Genomic DNA, 23,050 nt, shown 5'->3' with positions numbered 1-23,050 from the left:
TGTATAAACTAGGACAGGCTTCAAGAGAGAATGTGAAGCCTACCAATGAGCAAGCCCTTGTGATGAGAGACACCATGTGATTGGGGAAGTCCCAGTTGGAAAGCCCCAGATTGGGAAGTTATTTCATAGTTTCATTAGAGGGTCCCCAAGGTCACTGCCATGTTCGGAGATTCACTAGAAAGACTCAGCATGTAGTTGTGCCCATGCTGATATTTATTACAGCAAGGATACACATTTGGCTGATAAGGGGGGGGGGGGGGGAGCACAAGTGAAGTCTATAGGAATTCATGCATTGGCTTTCTTATGCTTTCTCCCTCCCCTGAGGGGGATCACACAGAGCACACCCTTCTCGCAGCAACAAAAATGCAACAATGCGTATGAGAGATTCAGTCAGGGACTGGTCAGTTGGGCACCTAGACACCCTCTGCCTAGCATATATACCAAATTTTCAGAATCCGAGAAGGAAAGCCAAGTGTTTCGCATAAACCACATTGTTTGTACCAACAATGTAGGCGCAGCAAACCTTATCGTTTAGAGAAAGGTGAGAACACTTTCCAAGTACTAGCTAAAGGCCAACTTTGCAAGCAAGGCCTTCTCAGGCTTGCTATTTTAGCGATTTTCCGCACAAGGGTACTAAACTTCAGTGTTTTTGCTAGACAGCTTAAGGACAGCATGACAGCAGCTAGAACAGTTGGCTTTAGGTATGATAGCTGTTCTCATAGGTATGACATACTTCCATCTTACGTCAGTAAAGATGATTCATTGTGGTAGCAATTTGGGGGATCTTCATTACTTGGACATCAAAATCAGAAGAGCCTAGTGTCATGCTCTTCGTTCTGGGAATCCCTGCCTTGGCCGATAGACTTCAGTGAAGTCCAAGGGGTGATGAAAAGGAGAGAGATTTCCTCCAGATGGCCTGCCTTATAATTTTATCCATGCCTCTGGATCCTGATGGACGGTAGCCTATATTAAAAGGCTTTATGTATTAATCAGACTGAAGAATTCTCAAAATGTGAATTCGTTGTTTTGAGTTTTGTTCCATCTATGTCATAAGTAATTTGATCTGGTCAGACTTCAAAGGGATAATATTATGTCTAAAACTCCCTAGTTTAAGCACCAAGCAGAATCTAGTATGTTAATATCATATCAAGGATAGATTCTTTTTCCACATTGATTAGTTCCCTTTTTACAGTACCTTGAGGTTCGGTAAATAACGAAAATACCCAGTCACTTGTTGAACATATTTTTGCCCTCCCTTCTTGGCCTCTCTCAATGTAAGTTAGCTTTTTCTTTGCCAGTGGATTTTCTTGCCATGAAAACTAAACAGATAAGCCTCTGAGACCAAAATGAGATCTCCAGAAATTTAGCTGAAGTGAAGGAAAGCCACCAGGCCTAATGCTGTGATTTGCTAGTCATCTGTAGAGAAGGGAGTGTGTGTTAGAATTATCTGGGGATTCAGAACACATAGGCTTCTCTTTACTGCCTCTGCCTCCCACTGTCCCCAAGATTAGGGATTCTGTATGCCCTTAATAATGAGCCGTTGTTATTAACGTTAATGGAAATTTGTATTTCAAGCATATTTAGATGCCAATACATTTAAGAATCATTGGCCTAAGACGCTTTTTCCAGTGTGTCCAATAGAATACCAGTTTCTAAGGAAGTTTTAGGCTATTTTGGTGTTATATGTGCTTGCCTGGATGGAGACTCAGAGCACCATTGTTAGATCACTGGTTTCTTCTGGAATGAATATATAGAGAAAGCAGAAATGCCAATGGTGCATCATTGTGTGGGAAGGCCAGTTTTAGAATAAGATAGCATGGGACATGTGAGATGAGTAGCTGATGTGTGAGGGAATTATAGACTTATTTTGAACTTTTTCAACAGAAACACCTCAGAAAACCAGTTTTTGGAAAATGCAAAGATTATTGACATGCAAAAGTCAAACCACTTGGAGAAGTCATTTGTACTTTGCACCCACACATGTGTAATAGCATGAAGGAAGACCATCACACAGAAAGTAATTTTTTCCCCTGAGCTGGTACACTGAATCCTTTGAGTTTCTTGTTTCGTTGAAGATCATCCAAATATTTGGAAGGCCAGTGTATTTCACGGACACAAAAGCACCTTTAATTGCTTGTGTGACGTTGGATCCTGTCTCTCTCCTTTTCCAACAAAGTGACATTTATTTGCGTTTCTCTGGTAGTTATTTGTAATTGCGCTAATGTTCGCCATTCCCAAATGTTACAATTAAATCATTTGAGATTCCAGTCACACTTGGCAGCAGATGTAACAAATTACAGCTCAAGGCTTCTGCTTGAAATCTAGAGTTCCAATTAGTCAAATATCCGGGGTGGGAAGGGTTAGCAAGGGAAAGACCCGAGAAAACACACTGCCCGAAATAGTTTGAAATTTCCTTGCTGCTTTGCCTCCCCCAAAATTTGATTTGTCAGCATGTAAGAGGGTGTTACATCTTCTAAGAAACTGCTTGGTTTCCATTTCATTCAAGTATAATTGGTTTTCATGGACTGAATTAAAGCAGGAAAGCAAAAGTTGGGTGGGTGACGTAAGTGAGCAAATAACCCCATATAGAACAGCAGCTTGGCTTGAGTGCTTATTAGTCTTTGGTCTTCGTGTCCGTCAAAACCACAGTCCCCTGTATAGCTCTTTTTGTCACGCTGGTCTTCGCGTATCGTCTTAACACACAAGTGTGAAATACATCTAACTTTCCGTGTTAACGTGTTTTCAGGAGCCCCTGAAACTACCCTCTTACGTTTGGGATTGCTCCTCTAAGGTAGCTGCTGAGTTTTCTCACTTACTTTCTTTAGGACCAGCATCTAAAATCTCTTCTTCCAGTGAGTCGTCCTATTTCCGGGGACTCACTTAGGTCTCTGTAACCTGTATGCATTTAGTTGATTTCTTTCACTGCAGCGCAATCTAAGGGAAGCTCTGGAACCAAGAAGGAATGGAGGAAGGATCATGGGTGCCAGAGTCTGAGTCGTCCTGGGTCCACAGCTGGCTTTGCCGCCCGCCATCTCTGTGAGTTTGGTCAGGTCCCCTAACCTTGCAGAGTGGTGATATTCTGCCCATGGTGATGGGCACCCATCATTGTGAGATGTTTGCTTTTTTCACATGCTCATTTTTTGGTGTGTGTACGCATTCTTTGATTCATTCAGTCAGAATACGCGTGGAGCACTTATTCTGCATCCAGCCCGGTGACAACACACTAGTGCTGTCGAGATGGATGGATGCGGTCTACGCTCTTACGATGCCTACAGTATAGTGGGGAAAATGGACGTGAAATAGTAGTTACAAGTACCGTCACTGTTTAGGAGCAAAATAAAGTAAGTACAGAATGAGAAGCTGTCTTAGTTCATTTGGGCGGCTGTAACAATATATCAGAGACTGCGTAAACAGGGACATTCATTTCTCACAGTTATAGAGGTTGGGAAGTCCAAGAACCAGGCACCAGCACATTAAATGTCTGGTGAAGAGTCTCTCTCCTCGTTCATAGATGGCTGCCGTCCTTTGGACCTTCGCATGGCAGAAGGGGCAAGGGAGATTTCTGGGGTCTCTTTTACAGGGACACTAATCCATTCATAAGGGCTCTACCCTCAGGACCTAATCACCTCCCCCAAAGCCCTACTTCCCAATACTGTCACATTGAGAATTAGGTTTTTGTTGGCTTGTTTGGGGCGGGGTGGGGGGGGATTAGGTTTTATTATATGAATTTTAGGGGGAGACAGACATCGGTCTGTATCCATCAGAGTTCTGTTTGGTTGGTTTTGGCATGGAGAGAGAGACCCAGAGAAGTCATGGATGACTTTGCTCAGCAAATAAATGTTAGCTTCATGGGATGTTGTCCCGGAAGGTGAGCTACAACAGACCATGCTTTGTTGCCCTTAGCAAATTTTCCAAGTCTTTCACCAGAGACAGCGTTTTCCAATTTGTTTCAACCTTTGAACTCTTCTCTGGCTCTGTCAGACGGTACCCCGCGCCATTGCCTGCATCCGGCCCCATGTTTTGTTGGTGTCCCCCTGTTCCCTGTTCTCTGATGTGGGCGCTCCTCCTACTCTGACAACGTTCCTTTTATCCCGCAGAATACTCTTGATGTTTTTCTCCAGGGTGCTGACCACCTCTTTCAAAGATCAAAGAGCTTAATCTTCTTAGAATGTGCTTTATTTGTGTGTTGTGAATCTTTTTGGCCTAAATTTATAAACATAGCAATCTTTCATCTATTAGGAACGTGGACACCAGGAAATTGAAAAAACTGCTCTCTTCCCAAGACCGATTCTATAGTCTTCATTGTACCTATTTACTTTTAAAAATCTCCTACCTTAAAGTGATCTCACTGAAGCAGGGGCTGGAAAATATTCCTTGTTGTATCACTAGCACAGCCGAGAATATGACACATGGAAGATACTTGATAAGATGTTTTTAAGTAAGGAAACATACTAACAAACATTCAAGGATGAGCTTAGATTCCATCTAAACCACAAACAGAAACTCTAGAAATGAGATATGTTAACGTCTAATAGGTCTAGTAAGATGTCATTAGTGCTGCAGCAATGCACCAGAGGAAGTAAATGACCTCTATGCGGGACATTCAGAAGGCCTCTGTGACCACAATACCATTGTCTTCATCCGTTCAGGCTGCTATGAGAAAATAACCAGACTGGGCAGCTTATAAACAACAGAAATTAATTTCTCACAGTTCTGGAGGGTGGGAGTCATAGATTAGGGTGCCAGCAAGTGTGGGTGAGTGCTTTCTTCCAGGGTGCGGACTTTTGTATCCTCACCACCCCTTGGGGAGAAGGGTGAAAAAACTCTGTGGGATCTCTTTCATAAGAGCACTAATCCCATTTTTGAGAGCCTCACTTTCCTAAGCTAATCATCTCCCAAAGGCCCCACCTACTAATACCATTACCTTCAGGGGTTGGGGTTTCAGTGTATGGATGTGAGGGGACACGAGCATTTGGACCATAGCAATCATTTACATAAATCTTGAAGGATGACCAGGATTTCTCCCCGTGAACAAGGGAGGAATCACACTCTAACTTGAGAAATGTACAGAGAGCGCATAGCATTGGAAAGGTTCTCACACATTTGCAGAGCGAACCCGAGAGCGCTAGGTATAGGTGGGGGCACGGTGAGCACGAGGCTCGAGGGATGGGCCATGGCTGGAGCCTGGGGGCCTGTAGAGTAGAGTAAGTCTGGACTCCATGAGTTGGGGAGCAATGAAGGAAGTGAAGTCAAAGAATGATCAGAAATGTAAAGAAGCCAGTGGAGGAAAGGGAGGGGGGAAATGATAATGGTGCCTAACGACAGCATGCCAGACAGTATCTATGCCCTCTGTATAGACTTACTGAATCCCCACACCTCCAGTTCCCACAGTCGTGTGTCAGTGAATATTCTGAACTGGGCGAAACCGAAGGCAAGGAGAATGGTTTATTATACAGGTTGGTTGAGAAATGATGGGGTCTTGAACTAAGATCATTTGAGTAAGGCTGGAATGAAGGCGTCTCATCAGCAGAATTGACAGGTCTCGGGCCATCTGCTGGAGGTGAAAGAGGGAGGCAGGAGGCTAGGACGGCCTCTCCACTTCTGCCTTGGACAGCTGTGTAGGTGGCAGTGCCTTTCTCTGTGCTGGAGGCTATGACAGCAGGAGCGGGCTTCAGGCCAAAGGTGTTACGTTTAGGTTTGAACTTGGCATGTTTGGTCCTGATGGGATACGAAGGGGGTGTGCATTGGTTAGGAACACCTCTCAGGAGCTCACGTGTAGGGTAGGAGGTATATATCAGGGCGTTTGTGATATTTGGGTAATGGTTGAATCTATGGCAATAGTTGAAATGGACTAGGGAGTTTACTAAGGATGACACCTTAGAGAATATCCCCACTTGAGGAATGGTCACAGAGAGAGGACTAAGTGATACCACTGCAAACTTCTGTGGTTCTTCACCATGATAAAATGTTCAGACATCATGGGGCGCCTCAGTGGCTCAATCAGTTGGGTGTCCAACTTCGGCTCAGGTCACGATCTCCCAGTTTGTGAGTTCGAGCCCCACGTCAGGCTCTGTGCTGACAGTTCAGATCCTGGAGCCTGCTTTGGATTCTGTGTCTCCCTCTGTCTCTCTGGCCCTCCCTGGCTCACACTCTGTCTCTCTATCTCTCAAAAATAAATAAACGTTAAAAAAAATGTTTAAAATTGTTCGGACATCATGAATGTTCAGTATTGATTGATTCTGTGAGGTGATGTACTATGAAATATGTATAGTAACAGTTTAAAATCCCACTTGATTTTATTTTACATTTAATCCTAGCAAATATGATAAAACATCCCGTGCCTAAATAGTAATAGACCATCAGTTAATAATAATTATTAAATTTGACTATTTTTCTCTCACTCTCTTAGAATTAAAAGGCTTACTAAGTATTGTTTCTAAAATCCAGGTCTAAAGCTGCTCAAAGAAACTGAATTGATGATTTCGTTTTCTCTACATACATGTCCTTGCTCTTAACAAGGAAGAATAGTTCACATTTTCCCACAGGTTTATAAATAGAGTATTTTAGTTGCTGATTAGTAAATGTTTATTGAAAATGATCCTTTTTCTAGAGAAAGAAAAGCTTGGCATAAAGGCTGACCCTGCATTTCTGCCATTCACCTTTCTCGATAAACATAATCTATTTCAAATATAATTCCTCTGCTGAGAATCAGACCAAAGACCACCAGAAAATAGGTGCTAACAGATCCTCTGTTCACCAGCATTGTTACCACGAGGCCTACTAGGTGCTGAAGAAAGTTCTTCACGATGTTAGAAAGCCATAGGAGGCAATCCGTAAGCCTTCTGTGTAGAAGTTTTTAAAGGAGTTACAGTATATTAACAGCAACACTGAGTTCCATTTGCTGAATGCTTAATATGTGCTAGCTTCTGTACAAATAGGCACAACGCGTGCCTTCTCTCTTTTACCCTCCCCACTGCGTGTCCACACGCGCTGAACTGCTCAGACTCTTCCTCCAGATGTTCCTTCTTCACTTCTTGACTCAAGGTGGGATGTTTGCTCTGAATACCTTGCCCTCCCTCCTCTGTGGCGCCTCATCGTCCTCCAAGTTTATTGCCCCACAGTCTGCATGGTGGCTCCCTTCCCCGTGAAATCATTGAGAAAACAGTGTTGATACCAATGAAGTATGTGGATGAAGAAAAAAATTATCATTCTATTCCAACATGCCAGGCTTTCTTAGTTCCATAGCCTCCAGTCATTTTCCTCCTGCATAGTTATTCGTACAATACCGCATTGCTAATTTGTATTCTGCTTTTCCTCTTACACATCATATTTTCTCATATTTCCATATAATTTTCATAATTATCATTTTCATCATAAAAACAGTATTACCCCATTACAGAAAATAAATCACCCGTAATTGCCATCTTGATGACACTCCTTGCTTGTTTTCTCTCAGTACCTGTGTTACAAGTTAAAGGGGAGGGTGGGGATATTTAAATAGCCAAGGAAGCCTTGATTGACATGTTTTTATTTTGATAATGTTCATTTTAAAAGAAAAGTTCTTGGGGCACCTGGGTGGTCCAGTCAGTTAAGCGTCCGACTTCAGCTCAGGTCATGATCTCGCAGTTTGCGAGTTTGAGCCCCACGTGGGGCCCTGGGCTGACAGCTCAGAGCGAGGAGCCTGCTTCAGATTTTGTGTCTCCTTCTCTCTTTGTCCCTCCCCTGCTCACATTCTCTCTCTCTCTCTCTCTCTCTCTCTCTCTCTCTCTCTCTCTCTCAAAATAAATAAATAAACTTAATTTAAAAAAAAGTTCTTTCAGAATTCACTTAACCTGCCTGCATTTCCATCATTCCACCTGTAGGGTGACGAGGTATGGAGCTTTATTGTCTCTAAGATTATCTCCTAAGTCCTTTTACAGTGTAGCCAGAGCGTGACTCTGTTTTAATGTGATGAGCCTTGATGGCTTTGGTAATTGGTTGCCTTTTTTCTTTTTTTTTTTTTTTTTTTTTTTTTTTGGTCATACGCCCCATTAAGAGTATGGTGAGAGCTTTGGACCCTCTCCACTTAAAAATGCCACTACGCACAAACATAAAAAAATGTTTCATGCAAGGCCATCTGGGGACCAAGAATCTTTTGCTCTAAGCACAGGAAAGAAACATTTATGGAAATGAGAGTTTCAGAAAGTATTTCATATCCAAGAGGTGGGGAAAATGATGTTCATTTTTCTCTAATACTGTGCAACCAATGACGCAAAAAATGGGAAGAAATTCTGAAAACACGTACATAAAACATTGCACAGTTACAGAAAAATATTGACTAAAATGAGCTTTAAGTATTGGGGGGGGGGGGCTCCTGGGTGTGTCAGTCAGTTAAGTATCCCACTTTGGCTCAAGTCATGATCTCGTGGTTCATGGGTTTAAGCCCCGCATCATGAGGCTCTCTGCTGCCAGCTCAGAGCCTGGAGCCTGCTTCAGATTCAGTGTCTCCCTCTCTCTCTTCCCCTCCCCTGCTCGTGCTCTGTCTGTCTCTGTCTCAAAAGTAAACAAACGTTAAAAAAATTGTTTTTAAATATTTGAGTGTGATTTGATTATTTAAGACAGTCACTGTGGTTGTATTTAGGAAGTCACAGTGTGGCTTCCACTCCTGAAGCCATATGTGGAATATGTGGACTAAACACAGGCTTCCAGGAGGAGAGGGGGATAATGGGCATGATCACAATTGTCTGGATGTGCTTTAAAAATTTGTATTAAAGGACTAGATATGTTCCCTAGCTTCATTGTACGTGAATGCTAAATCTGTACAAGTGATTGGTCGAGATTTTGTTTTCTGTTCGTAAGAGGATAAGCAGATACTGACATTCTGACTTTATACAGAGGAGACCACTCTTTCTGCCAAGACCCCCTTCCTACACGTGCAGGTAGTGGATCCTACTTTAAAATGCGATTATAATGGGGCAATGATGTAATGTTGAATGCAAGCCATTGAATATAAGTTGTATTTTATGGCTCCAGTTAAATTGCTCAAGATTTTTCTGCTGAGTTAGGGAAGATAGGAGGAGAAAGTCGTTTTAGAAAACAAAATATGAAGCGTCTCATTTTTTAAGATGTAGATGGTGTTTGCTTTGAGATTTAGATGTTTAAAGGAGTATCAAGAGGATGCTTCAGCTTTGGAAATGCCCGAGTTGAGCTGAGAGAGAAAATGATCAGCAGACAGCTCTTCTCCTGAGAGACTGTCGAGTCATCACTAAGAGTGACTTCTTTCCACTGCACTAACAAGATAATGGATTCTTCTAAGAGTTATCACGTCTTATTGGTTCTGTTTCTCTGGAGAACCCCGACTAATATAGTACTATTATCATGCCCATTTTCAAACAGACAAGGAGACTGAGCCTTTAAAAATGTAAAGAACTTGCTTGAGTTGACACAGCAAGTAAATTGTGAAGCAGGGATTGGAACTCAGGCCAACTGGATCCAGATCCTTCTTTCTTAGAGGTTACAGAAGGATCGCTTTCATGATTGCTTTTATTTTCTGCTCAGTCAGGGAATTCCAAATTGCTGGCCTTTTTAGGAAACATCTTTAATGCTACAGCCTGTGACTGTGACCCAGAAGGAAAGTCAAGAAGCTCGTATAAAGTAATTAAATCAATGTGTTATTTATTCATTGGATTGAATGGATATTTATTGACTGCCTGTGATCTCTCAGGCACCATGCCAGTCATTAGGGATACAAAGATGGAAAGGCCAGGGTTCTGTCCTCAAGGGGCCTGTCACACTGTCTAGGGGAGGCAGACATGAAAACAGCAGGTACACTCTAGAAGCTCTCTCGTTTCTGGAGTGAAATATGTACAAATGTAGTGAGAACATGGGAAAAGAACACATATTCTTGTTTTTCACACCTATTCCATGTATTTGTGTATATATTTTTTAATGTTTATTTTTGAGAGAAAGAGAGAGAGAGAGACCGGGTGCAAGGGGGGGGGGGGAGGGGCAGAGAGAGCCAGAAACACAGAATCCGAAGCAGGCTCCCAGCTCTCAGCTCTCAGCACAGAGCCCAACATGGGACTCAAACCCACAAACCGTGAGATCGTGACCTGAGCCAAAATCATGAGTCAGACACAACTGACTGAGCCACCCAGGCACCCCTGCATACATTTTTAGTAAGTAAAACAGAAACGTGATATATAGTTATACTCTGGAAAGTGTGGGTGGGTGTATACAAGCATGGTCTGTGTATGTATACATTTTTTTTTAATTTTTATTTATTTTTGAGAGACAGAGACAGATCACGAGTGGGGAGGGGCAGAGAGAGAGGGAGAGAGACACAGAATCTGAAGCAGGCTCCAGGCTCTGAGCTGTCAGCACAGAGCCCAAAGTGGGGCTTGAACTCACAAGCTGTGAGATCATGACCTGAGTCGAAGTTGGACGCTTAACCAACTGAACCACCCAGGCACCCCTGGTCTATGTATGTATAAAGTAGCATTAATTTTTTTCTTGCCTGGATACTCAAGGGATTCTTAATCTTTGAAGTTTAATGACATAACTAAAATATATAGCATTTTTTTTCTGGAATACATTGTGCCTTTTCAGTCTTTAGATTATAAAGAGTATAAAGATAACATTGTTCTGAAGGGAAAATCAAGAATTAAAGTGCATTGGCAGTTTTAAGTACTTAAGGAACAAGTGTCGAAACTTTGAGGCATTTCTGGAGGGTAGAGAAGAATAAGGAGAAGGGCCAGTGCATCCTTAGAGGCTAAGCAGTTTGAAATACGGTGACATTTTGTAGGATTCAGGGACTGCTCCCCATGCCAAAGATTCCTTCCCTCCAGCTTATAACAGTTCCTGAAATTATGTCAGTAAAATCTAGATGAAGGCGCTTTGCCCAATTGTGTTTTGTAGAATTTCATTATTTTGTGAAACATTAAATGATGTTCTAGGCAGGGAAATAGTTCCATAAGTAAACAAGGTTGGAAAATACTACAGCTAATACCCCACTTAGTAATTCATTACTCCTTCAGATAGTAAAGATCCTAGAAAGTCCCATAAGAAAAAAAAAATCTTTATTTATACCAGTACTTCCCACATTTATTTGACTACATAATTCTTTTTCTCACGGAATATTAGATTACGATATTATTTCTCTGAAGAATCTTCCTTTAAAATTCTGATGTATCTGGGAGAAGCTAATCAGTGATGCTGATTAATAGTAACATATTAATGATGTAATACAATAATATCTAAGCTTCCATGCATATTTACTGTACCCCAGGCACAGATCTAAAGTGGCTTTAATGTGTTATCTTATTTAAATACAGCAATCCTGTGACCTTCCTCATTTTACAGAGGAAGAGATTTAGGCTTGACAGGATTTACACACCTGTTTCCTGGTCACACAGTTAGTAAATGACAGAGCCAGGATTCAGGCCTTGGTAGCACGGTTCCAGAGACTCTGTTATTGGCCCCTTTTTCCACGCCAGCAAGCAGAGAGAAGCACCTTGCTGAGTCGGCGTCCTCATGGACAAGGACGGAAAGCAGTCAGAAGAGGAGGTTGTCCTTGAATGTTGGGGAGGAGCGGTGTGGTCAGAGTTCAGGAAGGAGGACTGTAGAAGAAAGTCAAGGGCGAGGGTGGTGGTGCACTCCACCCGCTTTCCAGTTTGGTCTGGAGGTGGCCTCGAACACAAGAAAAGAAGACACAAGAAATATGGTGGGGGGGGGGGGGTGGCCAAGAAAAGCAGAGTGCAGGTTAAATTAATCATTGCCTCCAAGTCAGCAGCAGTCTGACCAAAGATGAAAACAGGACAAGTCAAATCCCTTACAGGAAAAAATCACGGGGAGACAACGTCTGTTTTGACATGTCCTGTTGTAATGCCCAGTTCTGTGCAGTGAGACTCTTCACAGGCCCCATGGACACGGCAAATGGTATTGAGTCAGCAGATTCAAACAACAGAGACATTCAGAAAATTTTGCCCTTTTTCAGCTGTAGCTGAAAGTAGCATTTTGATGGAGTGTTTGTGGACAGTAACTACATTTGAGTATATAATATTCTTAACTCAGAAATGTTTTGGAAATATTGTTTTAGTGATGGGATAGGATAAGGAAAGATATACGCTATCATCGTGTTTTCCGTTAGTAGAATGTCAGTCCCTAGAGTGAGGGTGGAGCCCCTAGGGCTGTCCTATCGCTGGGAACCTGTCCACTTCGAATCTCAGAATCCTGTGTCTTCTGGGACAAGTCTCCACTCCTCCTGCCTCTCTACCTGATGTTACCCACACCTGTGCTTTCTCTCTGCTGCTCAGGTGACTTCCCTCTGCCCAGCTGATTTGACCTTGTACCATTCTAGGCCTCATTATGGAAAGACACTTGTAGCAAAGCCAGGCCATGGGGCCTCCTGGTTTTCATTCTCCATCATCTCCACTATACTACAGAGTTTTCTTTCCGAAAGACAGAAGTTAGAATTAACACAGCATGTCAGTGTCTTTTCAGGCTGATTTAAAAAGAAGTCTTTTTCCTAGACATCAGAAAGTTCTCTGTAACAAAAATATTTCCATGGCCTAGGAAATGGTCTCCTTACTGCAAGCAGTACTCGATGCAACAAAATTATAACAGAAAAAAAGATACGTATCATCTCTTGGATTTTCCATTATTGATATTTAACCTGAAATACCATCTTTACAACTTGATGGCAAAAACAAGATGGCCAGTTCACAAACCCCACATGAAAATTTGCATGATTCAGCCTATCAGTGATCAGAGAAAGAGCACACAAACCGATAAATTAAGAATTTAGTAGTAACAACAAATCTACTGGGGCTTCAACCTCCCTTAATTAAGAAGTCTTAAAGGAAGATTAGCATTTTGTGTTGATGTTTACCTCTGAAATTTTGAACAAAACAATGTCAGCAGAAGATACCCTAAGGAGCATTTTTGGAAAAATCCCAACAATTGCATAGAGCCACACAGATGAAATGAATTAATTAGCTTGGATAACACTATTTCTTCTAAAGCATCTGAAATAGACTCCTGAAACTCATAAAAACCCTTGTATTTTCTAGCATATGTGAGAGTTTAAGGGTGCCTCAGAGCCTACTTTGAAAGATTTGCTATGAAACTCCCTTGATAAAATGTACTGTTGCCAGAGTTAAAAAATAAAAAATAGAAAAGGCTGCCTGTAGTATTATCCAATTGTCAGTGTCTTCATAGAACTGGAAAGAGACTTTAGAGCACTTCTACACTATCTCTTTTTACCAAAGAGTGAACTGATACCTAGATTGGCTCTGGACTGAGCGAAGGTCCCGTAGCGAGCCAGGGCTAGACCCCAGATTGCTTCGAAGATGAAGTTGACCGCTTTTCCCACCCTACCTACCATGTTGCTTGGTTGGCATTGGACTTACTTTACAGTGTGAAATCAACTTTGTTGATTGAGATAAGAGCTCATAAGCGTATTCTCTGTACGACTTGGTTCAGTTCTTCCTACCTCCCTTTATAACCTACTAGCAATACTAATTAGTAAGGCAAACACTTTGACCTGGGTGCAGTGATTTTGGCCTAGACTGAAGAGACTGACAGAGTGGACGATTTAGGTTCCTTTTAGAAGGTTCTTCTTCTCCCTCCTTGCCTGAAACTTCCCTGAAGTGGCTTACCAAGAAGCAGTGAGCAAAAGGCTCCTGAAGAGATAATGTGAATGCTTTTCACTGCCTCCTTAAGTTCCTCTCGTTCGTGTCCGGCCTTCTCTGTCTACATCTTTGGAACAGAAGAGAAAAAGCGCAGGTGTGGAGTAACGAACATCCGGTAGAGAGGTAAGAGGAATAGAGACCTGTTCTGGAAGACACAGGATTCTGAGATTCGAAGGGGACAGATTCTCAATGATTCGATAGCCCTCCCTCCCCTCTCCATTTATACTGTAGGAACTGACACACCTTTAAGGGAAAACGTAAAATGGGATTATACGTTTATAATCCCATTGTGTACTTGGTTGCAGAAGGAGGCAGAGCTCTGAGTGAGACCCAAGATGATACTGAAACCAATGACAAGATGTCTTTTTCTTGATTCCATATACATATGTCCTTGTCCCAATATACAGTGACAGACTTGCCAATTTAAGTGATAAAATTTCAAATCCTGAAAGTTAACCTATTGTACTTGAGCAGTACGAAATTGCTGACTTTCAACTATATTTTACCTGTAAAAGGGCAATTTCATATGGCTTAAGTTAAGCAATAAAAATCAACAAATGAGAGCCTGTATGGGTGCAAAAACGTCTGCTGGCTGGTGCATATTAAACATTGTTAGAAACAAAAAACTAAAACGTAAACCATTTCCTTACCTTTGTCAAATGGCAAGCCAACAGGTAGTCTTACATTCTGCCAGAGGGATCATTGATTAATACAACCACTAAGTATGGAAATACTTAAACTTAGCATTTTTCACTTATAGATATTTATATCCAAGTAGTATACTGATATGTGAGTAAATATTTTTGCACAAATATGTTCATCGCAGCTTGTTTACAGCAGCAGAAATTTGGAACCAAATTGGCAGTAGGAAAATGGTATTGTTCTATATCCACATGACGTTGCGTTATATGGTGACTAAAATAATATTTACCATGGATTTTTAATGATACTGAAAAGTGTCTAGGATATAAGAAGGGAATAAAGTAACCAAACACCATAAAATACCTAGGACTACACCTAACCAAAGAAGTGAAAAATCTATACACTGAAAAGTATAGAATGTTTATGAAAGAAATTGAAGCAGACACAAAAAAAATGGAAAAATATTCCACTCTCTGGGATTGGAAGAACATGTTTTGTTAAAATGTTGATACTGCTTAAAGCAATCTACATATTCAGTGTGATCCCTATCAAAATAACACCAGCGTTCTTCACAGAGCTAGAATAAACAATCCTAAAATTTGTATGGAACCAGAAAAGATCCCAGATAGCCAAAGCAATCCTGAAAGAGGAAACCAGAGCTGGAGACATCACAATCCCGGGTTTCAAGCTGTATTACAAAGCCTTAATCATCAAGACAGTATGGCACTGGCACAAAAACAGACACTCAGATCAATGGAACAGAATAGAGAACCCAGAAATGGATGCAGAAACATATGGTCATTTAATCTTTGACAAAGCAGGAAAGAATATCCAGTGGAATAAAGACAGTGTCTTCAGCAAATGGTGCTGGGAAAACTGGACAGCGACATGCAGAAAAATGAACCTGGACCACTTTCTTACACCATACACAAAAATAAACTCAAAATGGATGAAAGACACAAACATAAGACAGGAAGGCATCAAAATCCTCGAGGAGAAAGCAGGCAAAAACCTCTTAGATCTTGGCCGCAGCAACTTCTTACTCAACGTGTTTCCAGAGACAAGGGCAACAAAAGCGAAAATGAACTGTTGGAACCTCATCAAAATAAAAAGCTTCTGCACAGCGAAGGAAACAAATCAAAAACTAAAAGGCAACCGACAGAATGGGAGAAGGTATTTACAAATGACATATCAGATAAAGGGCTAGTATCCAAAATCTATAAAGACCTTATCAAATACAACACCCAAAAAACAAATAATCCAGTGAAGAAATGGGCAAAAGACATGAATCGATATTTCTCCAAAGAAGATACCCAGATGGCCAACCGGCACATGAAAAAATGCTCTACGTCACTCATCATCAGGGAAATACAAATCAAAACCACAATGAGATACCACCTCACACCAGTAAAAATGGCTAAAATAAACAACTCAGGCAACATGTTGGTGAGGATGTGGAGAAAGAGTATCTCTTTTATACTGCTGGTGGGAATGCCACCCTGGAAAACAGTATGGATGTTCCTCAAATAATTAAAAATAGAAGTACGACCCTATGACCCAGCAATTGCACTACTTTATCCAAGGGATACAGGTGTGCTGTTTCAAAGAGGCACAGGCACCCCAGTGTTTATAGCAGTGCTATCAATAGCCAAAGTATGGAAAGAGTCCAAATGTTCATCGAAGGATGAATGGATGAAGAAGATGTGGTATACACACATATACACACATACATATACACACATACATACATACATACATACATACATACATACATACATACATACAATGGAGTATTACTTGGCAATCAAAACGATTGAAATCTTGCCATTTGCAATGACGTGGTTGGAACTAGAAGGTATTATGCTAAGTGAAATTAGCCAATCAGAGAAAGACAAATATCACATGACTTCACTCATATGAGGAATTTAAGATACAAAACAGATGAACATAAGGGAAGGGAAGCAAAAATAATATAAAAACAAGGAAGGGGACAAAACATAAGAGACTCTTAAATATAGAGAACAAACAGTTGCTGGAGGAGTTGTGGGTGGGAGGATGGGCTAAATGGATAAGGGGCATTAGGGAGGACACTTGGGATTAGCACTGGGTGTTATATATAGGGGATGAATCACTGGAATCTACTCCTGAAGTCATTATGGCACTGTATGTTAACTAACTTGGATGCAAATTAAAAAAATAAAAATTAAAAAAAAATTAAGTGAAGGAACAGTTCTAACCTCTTTCAGAAAGAAAAAAGGGAGGAATAAAGCAGTATCTGAATGATATATGTATCGTGATCTTAACTGTGTGTTAGCTAGGAAGAAAATACAACAAAACATTGACAGTGGTTATTTTCTTGGTACTTTTCATTGTATTATGCAATTAACATGTATTGCTTTTATAATGTGGGAGGACATTTAAAATAATTGCTTGCTGGACATCAATTTATAAAGTCAGGATATCTCTCTGGCAAAGGTTGCGTGTCTACACAGAACCATGGGCATCTGCGTTTCAAACTATTTTCCTGAAAGAGTTGGTGCTGAGAGTCTGGGGACCACGCAGAGAATTATGAATGGTGGTTAGGTTTATTTGAAACAGGCCTGAGCACCAAGTATAAATGCTTGTCTCTTTCAGTCACCTGTCTCTAGCAAATGAAAGTTTGGAGTATAGTTTGTTCAGCGTCTTGTTAGGTGTCTGCCCTGAGGACTCCAAACCATGTCTTTCCTTTCTGTATCCTCTTTACCTCGCACAGCACCTGGCAACAAGAAAAATGTTCCGTTCTGTCATTTGGTTTATTGAGTAGATTAAGTGGTAAAGAGCACAGTTTTGAAATCCTAAAAAAAAAAAAAAAAAAAAAAAAAAAAAATTGGACTCCTAGCTCCCTTAACTTATCAGCAGTGTGACAGTAGGCAGATTCCTTAACTTCTTGGTGCCCATTTGAAAATGACTTCATGGGGTTGTTGGAAGGATTAAATGCATTAATACAAATATACAAGTTCTAGAATAATGCTCAATAATGGGAGCAGCTGCTACTGCTTTTATACAGGACTGCCTGCATTTTAATGTTTTCTGAAAAAGAAAAGGTATCTGGGTTTTCAACAAACAACAACAACAGACATTGCAACACCAAACACTTTTAAGAGAGGGAAATTAGAACCCTTTTATTAAGAACAAATCTCAGGAGGGGTCCTTAGGTGGCTCAGTTGGTTAAGCGTCTGACTTCAGCTCACGTCATGATCTCAGGGCTCCTGAGTTTGAGCCCCCACTGGGCTTTGTGCTGACAGCTCAGAGCCTGGAGCCTACTTCGGATTCTGTGTCTCCCCCTCTCTGTGCCCCTCTCCCCTTCACACTCTGTGTGTCTCTCTCTCAAATATAAATAAACATTAGAAAAAAAAAAAAAAGAACAAATCTCAGGAAAAGGACTGTGGAGAAAATAGGGTTCTCTGAAAGCAATTTAACAGATTACTCCTGGACATTTCTGCTTCAAGTGACCCTCACAGTCCCGGGACTTACCTACTATGGGACCTCTCAAAAGTACTTCAAAGTTTCTTGGTTTTCTTTTGATTTTTGTAGCCATAGAAAATAAAAATCAACTACAGAGAACATAACTCTGTGGAGTAGAATTTCTTAATCTCATGACTTTTGCCCCCATCTCTTACGTTGCGGATTCCCTTAAATGTTACACGTGAATATTAAATGAGGGATGGCGGGTAAATGAATTAGAGTGTCAGGCAAACAGTTGATTCAACTTAATAAATGCTTATCCATTTTATTTTACCTCCTCACTTTCATTTCTGCTCATCTTTCTGCACCCCCCAGTTTCTATGTAGTTTTCATACATTGAACAGCGTTAACGTGTTTTTCATTAGGATTGGCATCCTTTTCCAAAAACTTCTCCAAAAGGCTGCAACTGAAAAAAAAAAAATGTATATATATATATCCTTTTGATATTCCTGCCATGAAAAAAGAGAAGAGGTGCTCTGAGAAGTTAATCCATGCAGTGAAAATATGAAGCCCTCAACCCTCTTCTACCGCAGGAAGTCTCATGGGCATTTCACTATGGTGTCTCTAACGTGGGGACAAATCCATTGACCCCTCTTAGGAGGGCTCCAGCATGCTGTCGGCTGAGAGGATTTGGCCCAAGAATATGGTGTTTTACTGAGGCAGACAAGCCACTGGACTTTGTTTGATGTGAGCCCCTCAGTTCAAAAGCATCCTAGTCTTAGAGGAGTGATTTCCTCTGAGACAGTCAGCAAAGAAACTTTCTTTGTCAGATATGTTCACTTTTCTTTTGGGTAATATTTGAAATAATGAGAAAGTTAGTGGTTTCAAGTGTATTGAGTAGCTTGGTGATTTACTTTCTATTAGCTAAGGAGTTGCTTAATATTGATCAAGCTTTTGCTAATCTGGGGATTATTCGGATCTGTTATACATACACACAGACCTTTCTTCTTTGACATCTGCAAGGTGGTAGGAAAGACAGTAAATTGAAAATTCCAAGACGGGGTTTTGATCCCAGTTGGGCCATTTATTAGGTAGGCGATCTTGGGTAGGACATTTATCTTCTCCAGGTCTCAATTCCTGTATAATTAAGTACAGATAATCACCAGGTAACTGCGATGGTTACCAGCAGTAGGTAAGATAAAATGTGTGAAAACTTTTTATAACCTTTTTAAGTCCTACATAAAGGAAGGTGAAGCTTTTAGGCCTTTGGCTGCTATCCTTATCTTAAGATTGTTTGTGAGTATAAGCTTTTGTTTTGTTTTCCTATGAAATGAGCTTAATCCTGTTGCTTAAGGAGATCTTACATTTTCATTTAACTGGGTGTTGTATGAAATCAGAATCACTATTTCTTCCCCTTGATTTCAGGTCTTAATATTTATTTCTTTTTATTTATTTGTTTTAGAGAGTGCATGCGAGTGCGAGAGGGAAAGGAAGAGGAAGGGGGTGTTGGTGGGGAGAGAGAGAGAGAGAGAGAGAATATCCTAAGCAGGCTCTGTGCACAGCACACGGCCTGATGCAGGGCTCACTCAATCCCATGACCCTGAGATCGTGACCTGAGCAGAAATCAAGAGTCGGACGCTCAACTAACTGAGCCACCCAGGCGCCCCTCAGGTCTTAATATTTAAATGGAAGTGATCTCTAGCAGATATAGCCACAACCCACCTGCGTTTTGATTGACTTTATCACTGGTTTCCATGTAACCTGTGCTAGGTAAAAATTTTAAAGCAGAATAGCTTTATAGTGTACATAAGATTTAAAAATGGCTGGTTCTGGGGCGCCTGGGTGGCGCAATTGGTTAAGCGTCCGACTTCAGCCAGGTCACGATCTCGCGGTCCGTGAGTTCGAGCCCCGCGTCAGGCTCTGGGCTGATGGCTCAGAGCCTGGAGCCTGTTTCCGATTCTGTGTCTCCCTCTCTCTCTGCCCCTCCCCCGTTCATGCTCTGTCTCTCTCTGTCCCAAAAATAAATAAATGTTGGAAAAAAAAAATAAAAAATAAAATAAAAAATAAAATAAAATAAAAATGGCTGGTTCTTATTTTGAAAACCCAAGGTTAATGGCATACTTCTAACTATGGTCGACTCAAAATTAGAAGTTGTAATATATCTCTAGATGTGTGTGGGGGTTGTTTTTGTTTTTTTGTTTTGTTTTTTACCACGAGCATATCATTTGTTTCTTAATCACTAAAAGCATCATGTTTTTTGTAAGTATAGGATAAAAATAAGAAGGGAATGTATTTTGGGGCACCTGGCTGGCTCAGTCAGTATAGCATGTGATTCTTGATCTCTGGGTTGTAAGTTCGAGCCCAACATGGGGTGTAGAGATTACTTAAAAAAAAAAAAAAATCTTTAAAAAGAAAAGGGAATGGGGCGCCTGGGTGGCTCCATTGGTTAAGTGTCTGACTTTGGCTTGGGTCATAATCTCATGGTTTGTGAGTTTGAGCCCCACATCGGGCTCTGTGCTGACACCTCAGAGCCTGGAACCCTCTTCAGATTCTGTATCTCCCTCTCTCTCTCTCTGCCCTTCCTCTACTTGCTCTCTGTGTCTCTCTCTCCCAAAAACAGACATTTAAAAAAAATTTTTTTAAAGAAAAGAAAATGTATTTTAAGATCTTTGCATAACATAGCATTGTGATAAAGTTTATACTTGGAGTTTTTCTAGAAATGACCTAATAAAACTTTTCCTTTTTCTGCATGAATCATCTTCCTCTGTATTTATAATCTTTCTTACAAGGAAACTATCAGATTAACCCATCATTTTTATTTCCTCATTGTTAAATAAACATACACGCTTTAAACTTTACCTGTGAATTATAGTTACTCTCCCTCTTGTAATTTATTTCGTTATTCTCTTCGGAGACCCCTTTGGGACACAAAGTGGCATGTAATTTCTGGGCGACTTGCTTTCTCTTCTAAGGACAGAGTACCTAACTCTAGGAGATTTATGTAAAATCAGTCTTAAAAACCTATATATACAGTTAATGATAATGCTATAATTTGTGTGATGTTATATTACATTATATTATTATATATCTGCTCAGCTTAGGGATGCAACCCCATAAAACTGAAGTAGAATGAAATCTAGTGAAGTTCAGGCAGAGCTATCCGATGCTTCCTCTTCAGTAAGATTTCTTCTATTTGCTTTCTGTTACTTGCTTTTAGGAGACTCATATTTAGAACTTCTGTTCTTATAAAAAAAGAGATAGCTTTATAATTACTATGTAAGAACTGTGAAGTGGAAAAGAATGCATTGGCAAGACATATTACAATTACTTTGTCATGCATCTGGTTATGTTGGCGTATTTGTTTAATTAAATTCCCTGCTAATTATAACTGTATGTACTTGTGTTAATTATTATTTGCTTAACACAGGAAACAGTGTAATTCTTTAAAGGAAAGCAACTCGCTTGCTATTTAAATTAAATTCCAATGTAATACGCTTTCTAAAATAATAGTAGTGACATTTTATTAGAATGGTGGTGGAAAAATATTTATCTTACTCAATGGAATTTGGACTCGCTAACATTCAACCGAGTTGTTTTAATGTCAAGTTGTAATTGGGAATAATAAATTTTAGAATATAAGGATCAGCATTATACCAAACCTACCCACACATGAAGGATAGATTCTCACCCTGCAGGGTAAACTTTCTCCATCATTCTGAAACTCCTTATCCACTATTCTAGAAGAGAGGAAGAGAATTAGTACTTGACAATGATTCTCAAAGGCCCAACAAGTGCAGTTTACTTTCTAATACGTTCTCTGAAACATTTGCTTAATGTCAGCCTGCCCAGGTCACTTGGTTTTTCATATAGTTAGAGGTTTTCTCCAGCTTGCAAATCTTTATCACTAGAGTGAAAATAAGATTCCCAACAGAGTTGGGTCTTTTCTCTTTCACTCTTTCCTCTTCTCTCAGTTTGAAGCATTTGCTCCTTCCTCTTTAAGTTTCCCCTTCCTCCCACTGTTTTTCAAGCGCCAGATATTTTTTTAAAATTTCTCCCACTTACTTGTGATGTGCTGGGAACTCTATTTACAGAACTGTCCCCTTTCATTGCATGCTTGGAACTATGCAGAGAGCTTGATTCTTCTCTTTTGTTTCATTTAGTTTTAAAATTAATTTCTTTCTTTAAAATACTTAAAATTTTTTTGGCAAGGTATTCTTTGTTTTCTCTCCCTAATTCACATCAAAAACTTTCTTTTCTTATCTCAAGAGCTTTAGCTTTGGCTCCGGACAGAAATGGATTTAAAGTATGCCTCCTCAGGTAAATTGCCAATTATCTGTGAGTCAGGATCTTTATTTATAAAAGGGGGCTCTCAGTGGTATCTGCCTTATAGGGCTAGAGAAGAAAAATCAAATGACATATGTAAAGCACCTAATTTATTTATTTTTTTTTATTTTTTTTTCAACATTTATTTATTTTTGGGACAGAGAGAGACACAGCATGAACGGGGGAGGGGCAGAAAGAGAGGGAGACACAGAATCGGAAACAGGCTCCAGGCTCTGAGCCATCAGCCCAGAGCCCGAAGCGGGCTCGAACTCACGGACCGCGAGATCGTGACCTGGCTGAAGTCGGACGCTCAACCGACTGCGCCACCCAGGCGCCCCAAAAGCACCTAATTTAAACTATCACGAAGGTTAGATAATGAACCTTAGTTGGCAAAATGAAAAATACTGCATTGTTTTTTGAGAGGGATTCCTTGTCACTATTGGAAATTTGTATTAGGCTCACAGAAGGTATTATGTCTTAGCTACGTGATAGCACTAACGAATTCCCTAAAATTTGATGCTGAAGTCAGGACAGATGTTCAGTTCAATTCAACAAATGCTTTTTGATCGACTGCCATCTTTCCAGGCACCGAACTGTGCCTGAGAGGAGAAGGGCAAGGCCCCTCTTCTCAGGGAACCGTGGTCAAGTGAAGGAGTCAGATCGGTAAGTGGATAATTTCAAAATAGTGTAATACACGCTATGGGAAAATACAGAGAACAAGCTATGGGAACACAGGAAAGAGGGTATCACATCAGAGGCATTTAAGCGGAGTAACTGGGCAAATGGGAATGCCGTTCACCAGATGATGGAATACGGCAGGAAGAGCAGGGGTTTGGGTTGAGAGAGGAGCTACCGATCACATTTTGAATCCGAGCGTCCTCCGTGTCGTGCTGGTGGAGATGGACAGCAGGCAGTCGAAATTTTGTGTCCGAAGCACTAGTCGTAAATTTTGTATTTAGTGGTATATAACG

At 40.7% G+C, this 23,050-nt stretch overlaps 1 protein-coding gene across 1 annotated transcript in view; it reads left to right on the top strand.

The window, feature by feature from the left end:
- Positions 1–23,050, top strand: part of EXOC4 (exocyst complex component 4) — a 762,629-nt gene that overhangs the window by 467,349 nt on the left and 272,230 nt on the right. The window lies entirely within an intron of this gene.

Source organism: Herpailurus yagouaroundi, unplaced genomic scaffold, assembly GCF_014898765.1.
Source record: "Herpailurus yagouaroundi ecotype Mexico unplaced genomic scaffold, PumYag 100, whole genome shotgun sequence".
Lineage (NCBI taxonomy): Eukaryota > Metazoa > Chordata > Mammalia > Carnivora > Felidae > Herpailurus > Herpailurus yagouaroundi.
This window is presented reverse-complemented; position numbering and strand designations above follow the sequence as displayed.